Raw genomic sequence first — 21,806 nt, 5'->3', positions numbered from 1 at the left:
AGGAACACAGTAATTTTTTTGTAATAAAAATTGATATACTATATTAAACATAGAATCCTGCCAGGAAGATGAAAGATATCTATTATAAAATACCCCCATACTTATAGCAACCAAACAAATTCTAGGTGGCACACCTCAGGCCTGGTATCCAGATCAAATGTCATTCAATTAAAAATAAAAGTGAACACTTGACCAAGGAACAGAAGTGGTGATTGTCTTCCTAGTCATACTCTGTAAAACATGCCAGTAAGAAAGATTCAGCTGCAAAAATAAAGAGAGAAAAGTTTGAAGAACAAACAAGTCTTGAAAACAGATTCCAATCCAAGGTCCTATGTATGTATGCATCCTTCAGAGACAAAAGCAAGAGGCTTTAATTTTACCTTCACTGCTTTTCTGTTCGTAAATGTGTATTTCAATAATAGTGATCAAAGCTAGTAATGCAGAGGCTTTATAACAGGGGTCAGCAACCTTCGGCACGTGGCCCATCAGGGTAATCCATTGCAGGGCCATGATACATTTTGTTTACATTGACTGTCTGCAGGTACAGCCCCCTCAAGCTACCAGTGGCCGCAGTTTGCTGTTGCGGCAAATGGGAGCTGCAGGAAGTGGCATGGGCCACAGGGACACGCAGGCCGCCGCTTCCCGTTGCTCCCATTGGCCGGCAACGGTGAACCACAGCCACTGAGAACTGTGGGAGGCCATGCCTGTGGACTGTCAACATAAACAAAATGTCTCGCGGCCCGCTAGTGGATTACTCTGATGGGCCGTGTGCTGAAGGTTGCCAACCCCTGCTTTAGAATTATATTCTAATCACAACTTTTTGAATTATTATTAAATATTTATATAGTGGTAGCACCCAAAGCCTCAATCAGGATTGGGGCCCCCTCTATGCTGGGTTCAAATGTAGAAAAGAAACAGTCTCCTGCCCCAAGGGACCGATAGCCTAAATGCAGAACAGCCTAGATGTTTTCTTAACTCATTCAGCTTGGCCCAAACTGGGGAAACTCTGGATACTGTGACAAAGTTCCTGCTCTACCTTGGTGGGTCTTGCGCTTATTGGCGGATTTGCTCACCTTGGAGCTTCACGGCAGCCCTCAGCTTGGCCGTTTTTCTGAATTCACAGTTCAGGTCGACTCCTCCTGTGTCTGACCAGGAGTTGGGAGGATTTGGGGGGAACCCGGGCCCGCCCTCTACTCCGGGTTCCAGCCCAGGGCCCTGTGGAATGCAGCTGTCTAGAGCGCCTCCTGGAACAGCTGTGCAACAGCTACAACTCCCTGGGCTACTTCCCCATGGCCTCCTCCCAACACCTTCTTTATCCTCACCATAGGACCTTCCTCCTGGTGTCTGATCATGCTTGTACACCTCAGTCCGCGTTCCCACTCTCCTAGTGCCCCTTGCTCCCAGCTCCTCACACGCACACCACAAACTGAAGTGAGTTCCTTTTTAAAACCCAGGGGCCCTGATTAGCCTGCCTTAATTGATTCTAGCAGCTTCTTGATTGGCTGCAGGTGTTCTAATCTAATTGTCTCTAGAAGGTTCCTGATTGTTCTAGAACCTTCCCTGTTACCTTACCCAGGGAAAAGGGACCTACTTAGCCTGGGGCTAATATATCTGCCTTCTATTACTCTCCTATAGCCATCTGGCCCGACCCTGTCACAATACAGAAACTGAAATGAAGACTATTCCCTATGGACTTCTGTGAGGTTATTTTCATTGAATAAATAGACTTCTGAATACTGTTAATTTTGCATTGGAGTATTACTAAAAATATGTAACAGTAATATACAATGTAAGTTAAAATATCAGAAATAGACATGCAACGCATAGAAGTTAGAGAAAAAAGATTTATACGTTGTCTCCCTGTAATCTATCCTCCTGCCTATCTAGGCTTGTTCTCTGCAGTGTACTTCTAGGCACTGCCCACTTCAGGCACACAGGACTTGATCCAAAGCCCCTTTGCAGTCAATTGGATGACTCATTGACTTCAGTGATCTTTAGGTCTGGCCCTCAATATACAAGAAAGCAAATTAGAATGCCTATCATTCTCACAGGTGTCTTAATTCATCTTGACCCAACTCATTTTGATTTTTTTCTTTTAAATGTTTTCAATCTCTTTTCTTATAAGAAACCAAACAAATTCTGGGTGCTGACATATAAAACAAGTTCAAAAGTAGTATACGTTCCCAGTGTAAAAAAATTTGACATTTTGCAAAAAATGATGTTCTGTGTAGCCATTCCTGTTGGTATGGTGATAGCTTCCATTTGCAATATGTACGCATCTGCCTTAAGCTCAAGTGAAATCCCCAGGATCATGTTAATTCCAGTTTTAGTACCATGCCAACGTTTGAAAAAATAGGGAATGACTAAAACATACGCACAAGTGTGGCTTCTTTGCCCTCACACCTCTAACATCGATCATTGGGGTAGCTTTAATTTGGTAAAGTCTTTGGGATGACCAGTGCATCCTAACAATTGGTTTTTTTTTTATTAAATGAGATATAATTGGATGTCTGAGGTCACTTCCTTAATCTCTCATATTGCTCTGTTCCTCTGTGGGGATGAGAAATTTATTGCCAATCCATCGTTCCATGTTTACGCATTATATCTGTATTGATTCTTTCCTGGGCCATCAGGCACTTATAAGGTGCAGCTTTGACTCTGAGAAAATATGTTCTCAATGTCCTTTGGATATGCATTCTTTAGCTAATATACAGACTGGAGAATTATTGTAGATTCATGAGTATTATTAGACAAAATTGAATTTATAAAGCAAATAAGAAATTACACAGAGCAAAATAAGGATGGTTAGATGATAGTGTTCACCAAATTAAAAAAACAACAGCATGGGATGTTAAAATTTATCAAGAAATAATAATTAAAATCAATTAACCCAAGATCTAACTACGTCTTATTGGAAAGACCAGCTTTATCTTACTTCTATAGTCGTATGGTGGTGATTTTAGTGCCAACATGAAACTATAGATTTGTTAAATATAGGTTATTTATTTTGAATCAGGCTTATATGCCAATGGCAGTTAAACCAAACAATTCTAAAAGTTAGAACTTAGAAATTTAGATAAGTTACTTAATACCTAATAACATAATTTCAGCTCAAAATTGCCTTGACCAGGTTGTCTCTTCTCAACATCCAGCCAGAAAATGAGATATCTCCTTTATGAATTCTTGAAACTTTGTCCCTGGAATATGTGGATATCTTTTTGCAAAACATCTTGTGCCATATACAGCTGGTTGGAAATTTTCCATCAAATTTTTCCATCAGAAAATGTTAAGTTATCAAAATCTAAACCTTCCATGGTACATATCAATTATGATGAAATTTCAGCAGAAACCTGCCTGGTTTCCTGCCAGCTCACCTGCCTGTTTGGCACATCATCAGCCCATCCAGGGGGAATTTTGGGAGCTAGGGCTCCTCAGCTGCTTGGCACAGCCTGATAAATAGGGCACTTGCACCTCCTTGGCAGCCTGCCAGCTAAGGCTGCAGGAGGCTGGTGAGATTGGTGAGCTGCCAAGGAGCTGGGGCTCTGAGGGCTCCTGACTCCCCACCAGTCCTGGGAACATTTGCTTCCAAGGCCCCGGGCTCCTCAAGTTAGTAGTTCATTATAGTGCAACATTAAGTAATTTGACTCATTTTGTTCAGTCCATCACCAGTATCATGTAATAGATAATGAAATAATACAAAACAGCTGTAGACACCTCTGAACCCGTGCTTGGTTCTCCCTTACACTTCAGATGTAGTTTAGCAGGATCACTTTGTAAGTTAAGTTGTCTCTGGTTAATTGTCAGCTTTTAAATTTAAATCAGCTTCTGTACATTTAAATCAGCTTCTGTACCAGATGACTGGAGGATAGCTAATGTGACACCAATTTTTACAAAGGGCTCCAGAGGTGATCCCGGCAATTACAGGCCTGTAAGCCTGACTTCAGTACTGGGCAAACTGGATGAAACTATAATAAAGAATGGCTATTATCTGGGATGGGCAGGGATGGTGCCCCTAGCCTTTGTTTGCCAGAAGCTGGGAATGATCACTTGATGATTACCTGTTCTGTTCATTCCCTCTGGGGCACCTGGCACTGGCCACTGTCAGAAGACAGGATACTGGGCTAGATGGACCTTTGGTCTGACCCAGTAGGACTGTTCTTATGTTCTTATTGTCTGATTTGCAGTTGCACAGTAACATCTTAATTTATGAATTGATCCTACTAAAAAAAAATAAATAAAAAAAGGCAGTGGGAATATCTTGGTGTTTCTGAAATGAAATATGCTCCTTGACCTTCCAGGAAGCCTGGAAACCCTGAGAACTGCTTTATGTTGGCTTCTCAAAATAACTGAAGGTATCTTTTTCTTCAGTATAAAACAAATATCTTTTTGAATCCTTGTTAATGATTAGAGACATATTTCTTATTAATCACACTTCTTTTTAAAAAAGAGCATTGTTGGAACTCTTTTCAATACTCAGTGGTGAGTTTGACTTAGAAATGAATCTTCCTCAAGCTAAAGGGGTCTAATTACATAAGATATTTATTAATTATTTAGATACATTGATAATTAAAAGCTGTTTCTTAAATGTTAATTTACACCTTTATATCCTTTTGTTTATTCACTAATTCAATTATTCCTTCTCAGTAAGATCTTGATCTACTGTATTTCCAATGTGAATTTATAGCCCAAAGGCATATAATGTAAACAAAAAAGATGAGAATTTCACATCTTAGCAAGTGACCCATCAATGTGGAGGCAGGAGCAAGATGCCTGGTGCCACGGTGAAAGACATTAACCAGCAGGAGTTCATCCAGTTCATTCCTCAGGAAGTCAAATAAACTGAAGGTATTCAAGTGGGTGGAGATGGTCAAACTAACCAAACACAAAGAGCTGGCCTCTTATGATGAGAACAGGTTATATACCAGAGTGGCTTACACAGCCCACCACCTGTACCTCTGTGGTGGTGCCAGCAGAGAGTCCATGACCAAGATCTACAGAGGCAATGGTGTGATGCCTAGCCACTTCAGCCGGGGCTCCGAGGGGCTCAAAATGGTGGAGGAGGATCAGGATGGCAGTCACACACTCTCCCCTCAGGGACAGAGAGATCTGGACAGAATTGCTTGCCAGTTGGCAGCTGCAAAGAAGAAACATTAAAATGAAAAGGAGTACTTGTGGCACCTTAGAGACTAACCAATTTATTTGAGCATGAGCTTTCGTGAGCTACAGCTCACTTCATCAGATGTTTACCGTGGAAACTGCAGCAGACTTTATATACACACAGAAATCATGAAACAATACCTCCTCCCACCCCACTGTCCTGCTGGTAATAGCTTATCTAAAGTGATCAACAGGTGGGCCATTTCCAGCACAAATCCAGGTTTTCTCACCCTCCACCCCCCCACACAAATTCACTCTCCTGCTGGTGCTAGCCCATCCAAAGTGACAACTCTTTACATAATCAAGTCGGGCTATTTCCTGCATAGATCAAGGTTTTCTCACATCCCCCCCACCCCCATACACACACAAACTCACTCTCCTGCTGGTAATAGCTCATCTAAACTGACCACTCTCCAGGTTTAAATCCAAGTTAAACCAGAACATCTGGGGGGGGGAGGTAGGAAAAAACAAGAGGAAACAGGCTACCTTGCATAATGACTTAGCCACTCCCAGTCTCTATTTAAGCCTAAATTAATAGTATCCAATTTGCAAATGAATTCCAATTCAGCAGTTTCTCGCTGGAGTCTGGATTTGAAGTTTTTTTGTTTTAAGATAGCGACCTTCATGTCTGTGATTGCGTGACCAGAGAGATTGAAGTGTTCTCCGACTGGTTTATGAATGTTATAATTCTTGACATCTGATTTGTGTCCATTTATTCTTTTACGTAGAGACTGTCCAGTTTGACCAATGTACATGGCAGAGGGGCATTGCTGGCACATGATGGCATATATCACATTGGTGGATGTGCAGGTGAACGAGCCTCTGATGGTGTGGCTGATGTTATTAGGCCCTGTGATGGTGTCCCCTGAATAGATATGTGGGCACAATTGGCAACGGGCTTTGTTGCAAGGATAAGTTCCTGGGTTAGTGGTTCTGTTGTGTGGTATGTGGTTGTTGGTGAGTATTTGCTTCAGGTTGCGGGGCTGTCTGTAGGCAAGGACTGGCCTGTCTCCCAAGACTTGTGAGAGTGTTGGGTCATCCTTTAGGATAGGTTGTAGATCCTTAATAATGCGTTGGAGGGGTTTTAGTTGGGGGCAGAAGGTGACCGCTAGTGGCGTTCTGTTATTTTCTTTGTTAGGCCTGTCCTGTAGTAGGTAACTTCTGGGAACTCTTCTGGCTCTATCAATCTGTTTCTTTACTTCTGCAGGTGGGTATTGTAGTTGTAAGAAAGCTTGACAGAGATCTTGTAGGTGTCTGTCTCTGTCTGAGGGGTTGGAGCAAATGCGGTTGTATCGCAGAGCTTGGCTGTAGACGATGGATCGTGTGGTGTGGTCAGGGTGAAAGCTGGAGGCATGCAGGTAGGAATAGCGGTCAGTAGGTTTCCGGTATAGGGTGGTGTTTATGTGGCCATTGTTTATTAGCACTGTAGTGTCCAGGAAGTGGATCTCTTGTGTGGACGGGACCAGGCTGAGGTTGGTGGTGGGATGGAAATTGTTGAAATCATGGTGGAATTCCTCAAGGGCTTCTTTTCCATGGGTCCAGATGATGAAGATGTCATCAATATAGCGCAAGTAGAGTAGGGGCTTTAGGGGACGAGAGCTGAGGAAGCGTTGTTCTAAATCAGCCATAAAAATGTTGGCATACTGTGGGGCCATGCGGGTACCCATAGCAGTGCCGCTGATCTGAAGGTATACATTGTCCCCAAATGTGAAATAGTTATGGGTAAGGACAAAGTCACAAAGTTCAGCCACCAGGTTAGCCGTGACATTATCGGGGATAGTGTTCTTGACGGCTTGTAGTCCATCTTTGTGTGGAATGTTGGTGTAGAGGGCTTCTACATCCATAGTAGCCAGGATGGTGTTATCAGGAAGATCACCGATGGATTGAAGTTTCCTCAGGAAGTCAGTGGTGTCTCGAAGGTAGCTGGGAGTGCTGGTAGCGTAGGGCCTGAGGAGGGAGTCTACATAGCCAGACAATCCTGCTGTCAGGGTGCCAATGCCTGAGATGATGGGGCGCCCAGGATTTCCAGGTTTATGGATCTTGGGTAGTAGATAGAATATCCCAGGTCGGGGTTCCAGGGGTGTGTCTGTGCGGATTTGATCTTGTGCTTTTTCAGGAAGTTTCTTGAGCAAATGCTGTAGTTGCTTTTGGTAACTCTCAGTGGGATCATAGGGTAATGGCTTGTAGAAACTCGTGTTGGAGAGCTGAATCACCTGATCAAGATCCTCTACAGCAAACAGGGAAAGATTAAGAATGAGCTCTCAAAAATGGATACTCTCATAAAGAACCAACCTTCCACACAAACTTCCTCGTGGCTGGATTTTACTAAAACTAGACAAGCCATTTACAACGCACACTTTGCTTCTCTACAAAAGAAAAAAGACACTAAACTTTCTAAACTACTACATGCTACAAGGGGCCACAGCAATGGTTCCCTCACCCCACCTAGCAATATTGTTAACCTATCCAACTATACTCTCAGCCCAGCAGAAGCAGCTGTTCTATCTCGGGGCCTCTCCTTCTGCCCCTCCACCCCCACAAACATGATACAGTTCTGTGGTGACCTAGAATCCTATTTTCGACGTCTCCGTCTCAAGGAATATTTCCAAAATACCTCTGAACAACATACTAATCCACAGAGGTCTCCCTGCCAACACTACAGAAAGAGGGATTCTAGATGGACTCCTCCTGAAGGTCGAAACAGCAGACTGGACTTCTACATAGAGTGCTTCCGCCGACGTGCACGGGCTGAAATTGTGGAAAAGCAGCATCACTTGCCCCATAACCTCAGCCATGCGGAACGCAATGCCATCCACAGCCTCAGAAACAACTCTGACATCATAATCAAAAAGGCTGACAAAGGAGGTGCTGTTGTCATCATGAATAGGTCGGAATATGAACAAGAGGCTGCTCGGCAGCTCTCCAACACGAGTTTCTACAAGCCATTACCCTATGATCCCACTGAGAGTTACCAAAAGCAACTACAGCATTTGCTCAAGAAACTTCCTGAAAAAGCACAAGATCAAATCCGCACAGACACACCCCTGGAACCCCGACCTGGGATATTCTATCTACTACCCAAGATCCATAAACCTGGAAATCCTGGGCGCCCCATCATCTCAGGCATTGGCACCCTGACAGCAGGATTGTCTGGCTATGTAGACTCCCTCCTCAGGCCCTACGCTACCAGCACTCCCAGCTACCTTCGAGACACCACTGACTTCCTGAGGAAACTTCAATCCATCGGTGATCTTCCTGATAACACCATCCTGGCTACTATGGATGTAGAAGCCCTCTACACCAACATTCCACACAAAGATGGACTACAAGCCGTCAAGAACACTATCCCCGATAATGTCACGGCTAACCTGGTGGCTGAACTTTGTGACTTTGTCCTTACCCATAACTATTTCACATTTGGGGACAATGTATACCTTCAGATCAGCGGCACTGCTATGGGTACCCGCATGGCCCCACAGTATGCCAACATTTTTATGGCTGATTTAGAACAACGCTTCCTCAGCTCTCGTCCCCTAAAGCCCCTACTCTACTTGCGCTATATTGATGACATCTTCATCATCTGGACCCATGGAAAAGAAGCCCTTGAGGAATTCCACCATGATTTCAACAATTTCCATCCCACCACCAACCTCAGCCTGGTCCCGTCCACACAAGAGATCCACTTCCTGGACACTACAGTGCTAATAAACAATGGCCACATAAACACCACCCTATACCGGAAACCTACTGACCGCTATTCCTACCTGCATGCCTCCAGCTTTCACCCTGACCACACCACACGATCCATCGTCTACAGCCAAGCTCTGCGATACAACCGCATTTGCTCCAACCCCTCAGACAGAGACAGACACCTACAAGATCTCTGTCAAGCTTTCTTACAACTACAATACCCACCTGCAGAAGTAAAGAAACAGATTGATAGAGCCAGAAGAGTTCCCAGAAGTTACCTACTACAGGACAGGCCTAACAAAGAAAATAACAGAACGCCACTAGCGGTCACCTTCTGCCCCCAACTAAAACCCCTCCAACGCATTATTAAGGATCTACAACCTATCCTAAAGGATGACCCAACACTCTCACAAGTCTTGGGAGACAGGCCAGTCCTTGCCTACAGACAGCCCCGCAACCTGAAGCAAATACTCACCAACAACCACATACCACACAACAGAACCACTAACCCAGGAACTTATCCTTGCAACAAAGCCCGTTGCCAATTGTGCCCACATATCTATTCAGGGGACACCATCACAGGGCCTAATAACATCAGCCACACCATCAGAGGCTCGTTCACCTGCACATCCACCAATGTGATATATGCCATCATGTGCCAGCAATGCCCCTCTGCCATGTACATTGGTCAAACTGGACAGTCTCTACGTAAAAGAATAAATGGACACAAATCAGATGTCAAGAATTATAACATTCATAAACCAGTCGGAGAACACTTCAATCTCTCTGGTCACGCAATCACAGACATGAAGGTCGCTATCTTAAAACAAAAAAACTTCAAATCCAGACTCCAGCGAGAAACTGCTGAATTGGAATTCATTTGCAAATTGGATACTATTAATTTAGGCTTAAATAGAGACTGGGAGTGGCTAAGTCATTATGCAAGGTAGCCTGTTTCCTCTTGTTTTTTCCTACCCCCCCCCCCAGATGTTCTGGTTTAACTTGGATTTAAACCTGGAGAATGGTCAGTTTAGATGAGCTATTACCAGCAGGAGAGTGAGTTTGTGTGTGTATGGGGGTGGGGGGGATGTGAGAAAACCTTGATCTATGCAGGAAATAGCCCGACTTGATTATGTAAAGAGTTGTCACTTTGGATGGGCTAGCACCAGCAGGAGAGTGAATTTGTGTGGGGGGGTGGAGGGTGAGAAAACCTGGATTTGTGCTGGAAATGGCCCACCTGTTGATCACTTTAGATAAGCTATTACCAGCAGGACAGTGGGGTGGGAGGAGGTATTGTTTCATGATTTCTGTGTGTATATAAAGTCTGCTGCAGTTTCCACGGTAAACATCTGATGAAGTGAGCTGTAGCTCACGAAAGCTCATGCTCAAATAAATTGGTTAGTCTCTAAGGTGCCACAAGTACTCCTTTTCTTTTTGCGAATACAGACTAACACGGCTGTTCCTCTGATACCTGTCATTAAAATGAATGTCAGATAATAAAAAAAAACACTAATCCTTTTTTTAACGGTTAAGCGTATCTAGTAACATGTTCTAGTTACTCAACCTAGAGCTCCTTTAAGTGAAATACTGAAACAGCATCTACTGTTTTTCAATTTTGAAAGGCTTAGTCCTTAATTACGCTAAAGATTCTGGGCTATATGTGGCTGTATATAAAATTATTACTGTAATTTCCATGTCCTCTGTGTTGTGGACAGAATTGCCTTTAGCAGTATCACAGGGAATATTGTGAATGCTGCTTGCTTATTACTTGGCATGATGTTCCCCTGAGTTCAACATCGAGGCAGGGGAGGGCTCTATAATCTTCAGTGTACAAGATGAAAGTATACCAAGAGGTCAGGGGAGACCAGGCTGTGTGTGGGAAAGAGTAGCAGGCTAGAGATACAGTTACTGGAAGATTTGAACCCACCTGCCTTTTTAATTTAAAACCATTTATTTTCAATTTACGTGTTCCGGTATTAAAGGTTGTGGCCCACCCTATGGATTTTCCAGAAAAGGAAACCAAGGCCAGCTAACTTTCCCCCTGAAGGAAATTCTTCAAAAACAAACACAACATTTATTTAGACGTGAACGATTACAATAAAAGAGGAGAGATAGAGGTAAAAATAAAAATAATAAAATAAAACAGTAAAGGTTACAGATACAATTTAAAGGAAGCAGCAAGATAAATAAAAACACAGTACTATAATTACGATGTAAGTAACTACCACATATAACAATATAAGTATTCACTTAACACTCTATGCTTTATAACAATGTATCAATTACATACATATAACAAAAAGAAAAGGAGTACTTGTGGCACCTTAGAGACTAACAAATTTATTTGAGCATAAGCTTTCGTGAGCTACAGCTCACTTCATCAGATGTGAGCTGTAGCTCACGAAAGCTTATGCTCAAATAAATTGGTCAGTCTCTAAGGTGCCACAAGTCCTCCTTTTCTTTTTGCGAATACAGACTTTTGCGAATACGGCTGCTACTCTGAAACCATACATATAACAGTATATTAATTAACATTCAATACTAAAGACGTAAAACTAAATACTTAAAACTAAGCATCTAACAAGAGCTGATCAGGCAATTCTCAGGTGGGTAGGGGAGGATTTCACACCGAACTCAGGCATCCAGCTTTATTTACACTTGAAACCCAAACACTCTCGGATGTTAAATAGAAAAAGATTTTGACTTACGGAGGCTTCTTAGTAATCCTTCTGAATCATCTAAACTGGTCCTTCTGGTCTGTCAGAAGCTCGGGTGTGGCACTTAGGGAGCATGGGTTTGAAACCGGTTGAATTGCTGGCTTCTGAGGTAAAAGCTGCTGAATGTTGCCCTCCTCAGGTAGCAGATATGGAAGCCCGCTGGTTGCTGCTACTGGGCTGCAGCATAGGCCTCCCGCTGGCCTGCTGCCAGAAGCGGATGTTGCCAAGCCAACCCTGGGAGGGCTGCTGTGGTTATAACAGCTCTCTTCTGGGCAGCCTCTCATTTGCTGCGTTCCTTTTGATGATGATGCTGTTCCGCAGGTGCCTTCTTTCTTCCAGATGTCTTGCAGCGTTCTGTTTTCTTGCTGGTCCCTGTCCCCTACAAGGTTTTAGCCTGTCAGCTGCTGCCTTTATATACAATTCTGCAGCTCATTACATAATGTATTATCATAATTCAACCAATCAGCTTGTAGCTGAGCTCATTACATAATTTATGACAGCCAATCACCTTGCAGCTGAGCTATGACATCATCACCAGTCATGTAACAGAAGCCCCATTCACTTCTATGGGCTACAATGTATCCCTATGGGATTTTTCTGAGTCATTCTACAATAGCATTTCCTTCCATTTTATCCTATAGGTTCCAATGTATTCCTATGGGGGTTTCTTGACTGACCTTTGGATGAACCCTATCTAAAGTCCCATTGGTTTCTATAGCCACCATATATCTCTGTGGGATTTTCTACTACATTACATAAACCTATAGCCACGTTTACTGTATTTTCTAATTTAAACTATTATTGATTTTTATTTAATGAAAGCTTTATTCTTAAAACTAATTACTGTTCTGAGCATGTCAAAAGGTCCCTGATACTATCACCACATATTTTATGTTCAATTAAACAATTTTATAATTTTGGCTAAAATTTAACCCCCTTCCAAGATGTCTCTGCAGATTTTCCCATTCAGAGTTTGATAAGGCATTCCGGGCAACTGAGGCAAACTTCTCTTGTCACAGCACCAGCCTGAGACCTGGTTGTTGAGGGAATGCTGGGCAGCAAGCAACCTGTGAGGCAGAACAAGAAGATAGAGCTGGAAAGATACATGCCCTGTTGCTGTCAGGGGAATACAGGACAATGACCTGCAAAGCAGAAGGATGGCGTAATGGACCCAACATTGCTCTTGTGTTACGACCCCTATACTGGACTGCTAGGGGCTGAATCGGGACCTACTGGATAATCGTTGGTGGGAACCATTAAACCAATCTTGCCTCAGGTATTTGCTTCCATAAATGTGGGTAAAGGAATTCTCTGCTACTTTAAGTGTATGAGTGTTTATGGGATGCCACCGAGGGCAAGAGCCTGAAGAACATAGTCCTTGGAGTGCCTACAGTGCTTGGCTCTGAGTTTGTGGTACGGAGCATGCTACTAGAAGAAACTGGTGTACCACAGCACTCAGCGACACCCTGCAGTGGGATTAGTTACAGTATATTTGCGTGTGTGTGTATCTGAATATTCCTTTTGGCATGAAGTCTGTGAACTCTAGGTTTATGAGCCCAACCCCACCCCTGCCCCATCTCCCAATAGCTTGACAGGTTCTTTCCTGATCTAAATGTTTCTCAACAGATCGGCGTCCTCTCCAGTTACATCCATTTTCTGTCTTGGAGGCCAACTAAACAGCCATTCCATGTTTTCCACCTTAACTGTAAATGGAAAACAAGCGCTTTTACAGCACGAGCATCTAGTTGCAAAAAGGATTTCATAGTTCACAAAATCTGGAAATTTATTCTGAATTACCCTGTGTACAAATTCTAAACAATTGCAATTTTCACCTTGGGACTTGGATACTGATTGTAACACTGTAGTTAAACCCTCTTTTGCTGAAAAACAGCACACTAGTGCCCACTTTGGTGGCTTCTGCTTAAAAGACACCCTGTGAAAATCAATGGGCCTTAAAATTAAGCAGTGTGATATGACAGGCAGTGTACTGCGCTGGATAGTAGCTAACTGGTCATCTTTTGGGGAATGCAACAAAACCCTTGTGCTTTCAACATGACAAAGCAGTGCTCATCTCTAGCAGAATGCCCAGAGTACGATGAATCAATCCCATCACTAGTGTAAAGCCAGGGATAAATGTGTCTCCAATATCTTTTAGTGATTAGAGAAGTTTCATTAAATGTATGTGTTAGAAGCTTTTAAAATATGTAAAATAAATATCTATATACACACAGGAAAAAACTAATTCAATGAAGTAATGGACAAGTGTGTTTTGTCTAACTTGTCCTTATGGGCTTTAAGGTGGGTTGTGAACTCTGTTTGTTTTTTTGGTTTGTTTTTTACAGGGTCATATCCTGTTTAGACTCGAGAAAACAAACACAAGTTATTTCCTCAGATCAAGAGGACAAGTCCCACTTCATGGATTGAAATGACCTGGGAACTGCTGTCACAGGAGTTTCCTAGCACATACAAACTGGCTTCTAGGTAGCTCAGCGGGGCCTAAAAGGAGAGGTGGCAGACAGCTTTTGAAAAATTCAAGGATTCTGTAAAAAGGGGCAGGGAAGATATTGTTTTTTAAATTGAAACCACAAGACAAAATAACATTTCTGTTCCTTTTCCAGCTGCTTCTCTCAAATTATTTAATTGAAAAAATATCTAAAGATTGCTGGAATGGTGACATAGAATCATAGAATATCAGGGTTGGAAGGGGCCTCAGGAGGTCATCTAGTCCAACCCCATGTTCAAAGCAGGACCAATCCCCAACTAAATCATCCCACCCAGGGCTTTGTCAAGCCTGACCTTAAAAACCTCTCAGGAAGGAGATTCCACCACCTCCCTAGGTAACAAATTCCAGTGTTTCAACACCCTCCTAGTGAAAAAGTATTTCCTAACATTCAACCTAAACCTCCCCCACTGCAACTTGAGACAATTACTCCTTGTTCTATCATCTGGTACCACTGAGAACAGTCTAGATCCATTATCTTTGGAACCACCCTTCAGGTAGTTGAAAGCAGCTATCAAATCCCCTCTCATTCTTCTCTTCTGCAGACTAAATTATCCCAGTTCCCTTAGCCCCTCCTCATGAGTCATGGGTGGGAGGGGGCAGGAGAAATAGCTCAGTGGTTTGAGCATTGGCCTGCTAAACCCAGGTTTGTGAGTTCAATCCTTGAGAAGGCCATTTAGGGATCTAGGGCAAAAATTGGGGATTGGTCCTGCTTTCAGCAGGGGGTTGGACTAGATGACCTCCTGAGATCCCTTCCAACCCTGATATTCTATGTGCACCAGCCCCCTAATCATTTTTGTTGTCCTCCACTGCACTCTTTCCAATTTTTCCACACCCTTCCTGTAGTGTGGGGCCCAAAACTGGACATAGTACTCCAGATGAGGCCTCACCAGTGTCGAATAGAGGGGAACGATCACGTCCCTCGATCTGCTGGCAATGCCCCTACTTACACAGCCAAAAATGCCGTTAGCCTTCTTGGCAACAAGAGCACACGGTTGACTCATATCCAGCTTCTTGTCCACTGTCACCCCTAGGTTCTTTTCTGCAGAACTGCTGCCTAGCCACTCGGTCCCTAGTCTGTAGCAGTGCATGAGATTCTTCCATCCTAAGTGCAGGACTCTGAACCTGTCCTTGCTGAACCTCATCAGATTTCTTTTGGCCCAATCCTCCAATTTGTCTAGGTCCCTCTGTATCCTATCCCCACCCTCCAGCATATCTACCACTCCTCCCAGTTTAGTGTCATCTGCAAACTTGCTGAGGATGCAATCCACACCATCCTCCAGATCATTAATGAAGATATTGAACAAAACCGGCCCCAGGACCAACCCTTGGGGCACTCCGCTTGATACCGGCTGCCAACTAGACATGGAGCCATTGATCACTACCCATTGGGCTCGACGATCTAGCCAGTTTTCTATCCACCTTGTAGTCTGTTCTTCCAGCCCATACTTCTTTAACTTGGTGGCAAGAATACTGTGGGTGACCGTGTCAAAAGCTTTGCTAAAGTCAAGGAATAACACATCTACTGCTTTCCCCTCATCCAGAGAGCCAGTTATCTCATCGTAGAAGACAATTAGGTTAGTCAGGCATGACTTGCCCTTGGTGAATCCATGCTGACTGTTCCTGATCACTTTCCTCTCCTCACATCACTGCAAATGTGTCATTTGTGGAGGGGGAGGAAAGGAAAGTGGAGTTTTGTGACTGTTCTTGTTCCTGCTGTGCCTCCTGTTGTTCTGCCTATCAATAGGTCCTCTTCTCAGCCTCCCCAAAGGTACGCTAGACACATGGTTGGGTCCCAGAATTGTATATTTCCCACCAGTTATTTCTCTGTTGTGTCAGGTTGCTACTAGGGCTGTCAATTAATCACAGTTAACTCAAGCAATTAACTCAAAACAAATTAACCATGATTAATCTCAATTTTAATTGCATGTTAAATAATAAAAGAATATCAATTTAAATTTATTAGAAATATTTTGAATGTTTTTCTACATTTTCAGCTCTATTGATTTTAATTCCAACACAGAATACGAAGTATATAGGGCTCACTTTACATTATTATTTTTATTACAAATATAATCAAATATAAATGTAAACAAATGTAAATGTAAACATCTTAGTGATGGGCTGAACAAGAAGTCTAACTGAGTGGACTTGTAGGCTCTCAAATTTTACATGGTCTTATTTTTGAGTGCAGTTATGTAAAACACAAATTCTATATTTGTAAGCTGCACTTTCATGATAAAGAGTCTGCACTACAGTACTTGTATGAGGCGAACTGAAAAATACTATTTCTTTTGTTTATCTGTTACAGTGCAAATATTTGTAATAAAAAATAATATAAAGTGAGTACCATACATAAACCATTGTTTAACAGTGCAATTAAAACGGTGATTAATCACAATTATTTTTTTTAATCTTGAGATTAATCACGATTATTTTTTAAGCCTTTGACAGCCCTCATTGCTACTGGTAGCAAATGACATTTGTCCAGTTGGGCTACCACTACTTTTTCAAGTGATAAAGAAAATAATTTGTTCCACTAGCCCTATTATTATTTATTTAGGGTGAAATGTGTGCTAGGTGCTTTAGAGATGAACAAGGAGACAAGGTCACTGCCCAGAGATGCTGGGGTTTTCCAAGGGACATAAGGGACTTAGCAGACCAACTCCCACTGAACTTCAATGGGCACTGATCACCTAACTCAGTCTCCTTTGAAAATTCCTGCCTCAAGGGATGACAGAGACAAAGAAAAGTGGACAGAATACAACAAAAACAAGTGATCAGTTAATGTTGCCATGATTTCTTTATAGGTTTTTTTTCTTCCTTCCCCTTGAGGGGAAAGACTAAGGGTTTGAAAGCCTTATTATGATCACACACATGTAGGACTATCTGTTCTGTCCTGCTGTGTCACTCAGCTACTATGATGTTATTGACCTGATCAGTGTAAGCCTGAAAGGGTGACAATTTATGAATTTGTCAGAGTACCAGTTAGATTTTAAAGCTGAACTCTAATAAACTAGGTTAGCCAACACGTAATAGAATTCAATGGGATGACCCCTTTGTATTGAGTCCAGGGAGAACTACCTTACTAGTTTAATTCTGGGTTCTTTTCAGGTCAACTTTTAACCTGAACAGTATTTCTCAGATCAGGACACTTGCTTATTCTTACCAACCAACAATTCACCCAGAACTCCATTAATATATAATCAACAGTTCACCACTCAAATGTAGACACAACTAGTTAAGGCTCAGCAGTTATGGAAGAGGGTATGAAGACACTACTAGGCTTTGCATCTCTTGAGTACAAATTGCAGAAGAACTGAATGAAGACTTTTTAGAACACTTTTCCTTTCTGAACCATGCAGGCCTTGCACAAGGTAATGTTCTTTTAAATATTATACAATTAAAGATTGTTCGGCTGGATGCAAAGTTTACATTTATTTTTCATTTGTTCCTTTCACACAAGTTCCATGTGCATTGGTGGTCCTACCTGTAAAGGATGAAGGCAGATCTTTCTCTTGGTCATTTAATTGCCTCTGGGTGAACGGTCTGTTGAGCGCTGTGGAGAAGATTATCTCCCTGCAGTGTTATGTTTTCCTCCCTTTCCTACAAAATACATCACATCCAATGGGAAGATTCAAGAATCCATGTGAATAGAACTCAATCACATAAACATTTGAAGAAAGCAAACACAAAAGGGCACTGATAAGAGCCAAAGCAAGACTTTTTTTTCCATTTAAGCAACTATTTATGGATTTTATTTTTTGTAGAGTTGCATTTGCCCAGCTTTATGGTAATGATAATTCAACAACTCCTCTTACTGATCTCAAAATTGGGACTTAACCCATTAAAATGGCTGATGGTTGTGCCAGAGCTAGCAGTTCAGATAGTGAAGGTTACTCGACAGCCAACAACAACAACAAAAATCCCATTACTTCACTGGAAAAATAAATTCAGTGGTCTGGCCAACAAAGAAAGAAAGACAGAAAGAAGCGATGTAGTGGCTAAGAAAACCCAAGCACCAGCTGGCAGTGCTCCCTGTGGGATTGTAATGATATTCATTTTGTGCTGTTAAAGGAATATGAAGTTGCTGCATGTGGAAATTAGAAATCTGATAATGCAGTGCTTTTGCTATTTATGATTCTTCTGCGGAGTTGAGCAACAATGAATCTGAATTTGATTTCAGAATCTGAAAATCAGTGTCACCAGAGAAAAAGCTAAATAGGAGAAAAATTATCTTCTGCTGCTTCTGTTAGAGACAAACTTGTAGTCCTGCATCTGACAAGTTCTTGCTCCTTACTGGGCCACCTAGTGCAATACTATTACTAGATGATCTACTAATAATTTCAGGATAGATTTTTAAATGTAGTTAGACACCTAGTGGTATTTTCAAATGTGCCTAGGCATCTAATTTACACTGAAATCAAGGGGAGTTAAGCTGGTAGGCACTTAGGTTTCTAATTAGCTTTAAAATCCTAGCCCTTTGCAGGGCCATATTCTGTAATAATTATGGGTCAATGTGTAGGAATTAGGAGTAGTAGTATTATACCAACTGCTATACCAATGACATTGCTTATTCCTAAAGGTAGTCAAAAGGGTTTTTTGTCTTTTTGTTGTTGGAAAATAGCCTCTCCCCCACCCCCACCCCCACCCCCCAAAAAAGTAACTTTTTCACAAGAAAATGTTGATCTGTTCAAAATATGTTACAAGATTTTTTCATTGGTGTCTTTAATTGAAATGTTACCAAAATGGTTACTGATTTTTTTTATTTACCAAAAACCCAGTTTTCAGTAAGCAAAATATTTTTAGTAATCATTTTTATCAAAAATTCATGTGAAGTAAGTGATTCACATTTTGAAAAAATTGTTGTGTTTCAAATCCTGCAACATGGAAACAACTTTCAAGTTTAACACAACATTTTTTTTTTTCATTTCCCAGCCAGCTCCACTAATTCCTGATACTCTCATGGTAGTAGAGAATCCAAATCAAAAGGAAAAACATATTTTCTGTGCTCTGTGTTTTTCTCAGACAATTAACTTGACCCTTTATGTACAGTACCATCTGCAGTATGTCATGAGAGCATACATAGAGGTAAAGAGATTTATAACATCCAGGAAAATTGTCTCAATATTACTTAAAAATCAATCATTCAGCAATGATGACTCCTAATGAAGAAGTATTAGCGACACAGCAGACAGTGATTAAATGACAGGTTTCAGAGTAACAGCCATGTTAGTCTGTATTCGCAAAAAGAAAAGGAGTACTTGTGGCACCTTAGAGACTAACCAATTTACTTGAGCATAAGCTTTCGTGAGCTACAGCTCACTTCATCGGACGAAGTCATCAAATGGATGATGACAATTCTGAAAGCAGCCCCTTTGTTCCTAGCACTACAACACCTTAACCTACGAATATGTCTGCTATGATATAACAGATCCACTTGGCTTCCTTTGAGATGGTGTTTAGGCAGCTGTGGCAAACAATGAACACCTTAACATTTGAGACAAAAATAAACTTCCTCAGAACTCTTGAGAGCTATTCTCATTCAAAAAAAGTGGATAGGGTATCTATAGACACTAATCCATTTTCAGTTATATAAGCAGTGATATCCAGGAAACACAGCATAGGACAATGTTCCTGTGAGACATCAATTTCTCTATTGAAAATCAAAACTGTATTGAGCCTTACCAGTTTCACATACCCTAGAGTTCAGAGTGGGGAAGGAACCTTGACAGCTTTGCAATCACATCCGCCAACTCCTTTAGCACCCTCGGATGCAGTGCATCCGGCCCCATGGACTTGTGCTTGTCCAGCTTTTCTAAATAGCCCTGAACTACTTCTTTCTCCACAGATGGCTGGTCACCTCCTCCCCATGCTGTGCTGCCCAGTGCAGTAGTCTGGGAGCTGACCTTGTTCATGTAGAAGAGGCAAAAAAAAACTTTGAGTATATTAGCTGTTTCCACATCCTCAGTCACTAGGTTGCCTCCCCCATTCAGTAAGGGGCCCACACTTTCTCTGACCTTCTTGTTATTGTTAACATACCTGAAGGAACCCTTCTTGTTACTCTTAACATCTCTTGCTAGCTGCAACTCCAAGTGTGATTTGGCCTTCCTGATTTCACTCCTGCATGCCCGAGCAATATTCTTATACTCATCCCTGGTCATTTGTCCAATCTTCCACTTCTTGTAAGTTTCTTTTTTGTATTTAAGATCAGCAAGGATTTCACTGTTAACCCAAGCTGGTCGCCTGCCATATTTACTATTCTTTCTACACATCGGGATGGTTTGTCCCTGTAACCTCAATAAGGATTCTTTAAACTACAGCCAGCTCTCCTGGACTCCTTTCCCCCTCATGTTATTCTCCCAGGGGATCTTGCCCGTCAGTTCCCTGAGGGAGTCAAAGTCTGTTTTACTGAAGTCCAGGGTCCGTATTCTGCTGCTTTCCTTTCTTCCTTGTGTCAGGATCCTGAACTCGACCATCTCATGGTCACTGCCTCCCAGGTTCCCATCCACTTTAGCTTCCCCTACTAATTCTTCCTGGTTTGTGAGCAGCAGGTCAAGAAGAGCTCTGCCCCTAGTTGGTTCCTCCAGCACTTGCACCAGGAAATTGTCCCCTACATTTTCCAAAAACTTCCTGGATTGTCTGTGCACTGCTGTATTGCTCTCCCAGCAGATATCAGGGTGATTGAAGTCTCCCATGAGAACCAGGGCATGTGATCTAGTAACTTCTGTGAGTTGCCGAAAGAAAGCCTCGTCCACCTCATCCCTCTGGTCTGGTGGTTTATAGTAGACTCCCACCACGACATCACCCTTGTTGCTCACACTTCTAAATTTAATCCAGAGACTCTCAGGTTTTTCTGCACTTTCATACTTGAGCTCTGAGCAGTCATACTGATCTCTTACATACAGTGCAACTCCCCCACCTTTTCTGGACTTCCTGTAATTCCTGAACAGCTTATATCCATCCATGACAGTACTCCAGTCATGTGAGTTATCCCACCAAGTCTCTGTTATTCCAGTCACATCAAAATTCCTTGAGTGTGCCAGGACTTCCAGTTCTCCCTGCTTGTTTCCCAGGCTTCATGAATTTGTGTACAGGCACTTGAGATAACCCGCTGATCGCCCCTCTTTCTCAGTATGAGGCAGGAGCCCTCCCCTCTTAGGCGTTCCTGCTCGTGCTTCCTCCTGGTATTCCACTTCCCCACTTACCTCAGGGCTTTGGTCTCCTTCCCCCGGTGAACCTAGTTTAAAGCCCTCCTCACTAGGTTAGCCAGCCTGCTTGTGAAGATGCTCTTCCCTCTCTTCGTTAGATGGAGCCCGTCTCTGCCTAGCACCCCTCCTTCTTGGAACACCATCCCATGGTCAAAGAATCTGAAGCCTTCTCTCCGACACCACCTGTGAAGCCATTCGTTGACTTCCACAATTCGACGGTCTCTACCCAGGCCTTTTCCTTCCACAGGGAGGATGGACGAGAACAACTCTTGCTCCTCAAACTCCTTTATCCTTCTTCCCAGAGCCACATAGTCCGCAGTGATCCGCTCAAGGTCATTCTTGGCAGTATCATTGGTGCCCACGTGGAGAAGCAGGAAGGGGTAGCGATCCAAGGGCTTGATGAGTCTCGGCAGTCTCTCCGTCACATCGCAAATCTTAGCTCCTGGCAAGCAGCAGACTTCTCGGTTTTCCCAGTCGGGGCGGCAGATAGATGACTCAGTCCCCCTGAGGAGAGAGTCCCCGACCACCACC

At 42.6% G+C, this 21,806-nt stretch overlaps 1 pseudogene; it reads left to right on the top strand.

Moving 5' to 3' along the window:
* The first annotated feature begins 4,766 nt into the window (after positions 1-4,766).
* Positions 4,767-5,154, top strand: LOC125634885 (small ribosomal subunit protein eS19 pseudogene; annotated as a pseudogene).
* Positions 5,155-21,806: the final 16,652 nt, after the last annotated feature.

The sequence above is a fragment of the Caretta caretta genome, chromosome 3 (assembly GCF_965140235.1).
Source record: "Caretta caretta isolate rCarCar2 chromosome 3, rCarCar1.hap1, whole genome shotgun sequence".
NCBI classification, from domain to species: domain Eukaryota; kingdom Metazoa; phylum Chordata; order Testudines; family Cheloniidae; genus Caretta; species Caretta caretta.
Note: the sequence above shows the minus strand (reverse complement) of the source record. Positions and strands in the feature narration are given on the sequence as shown.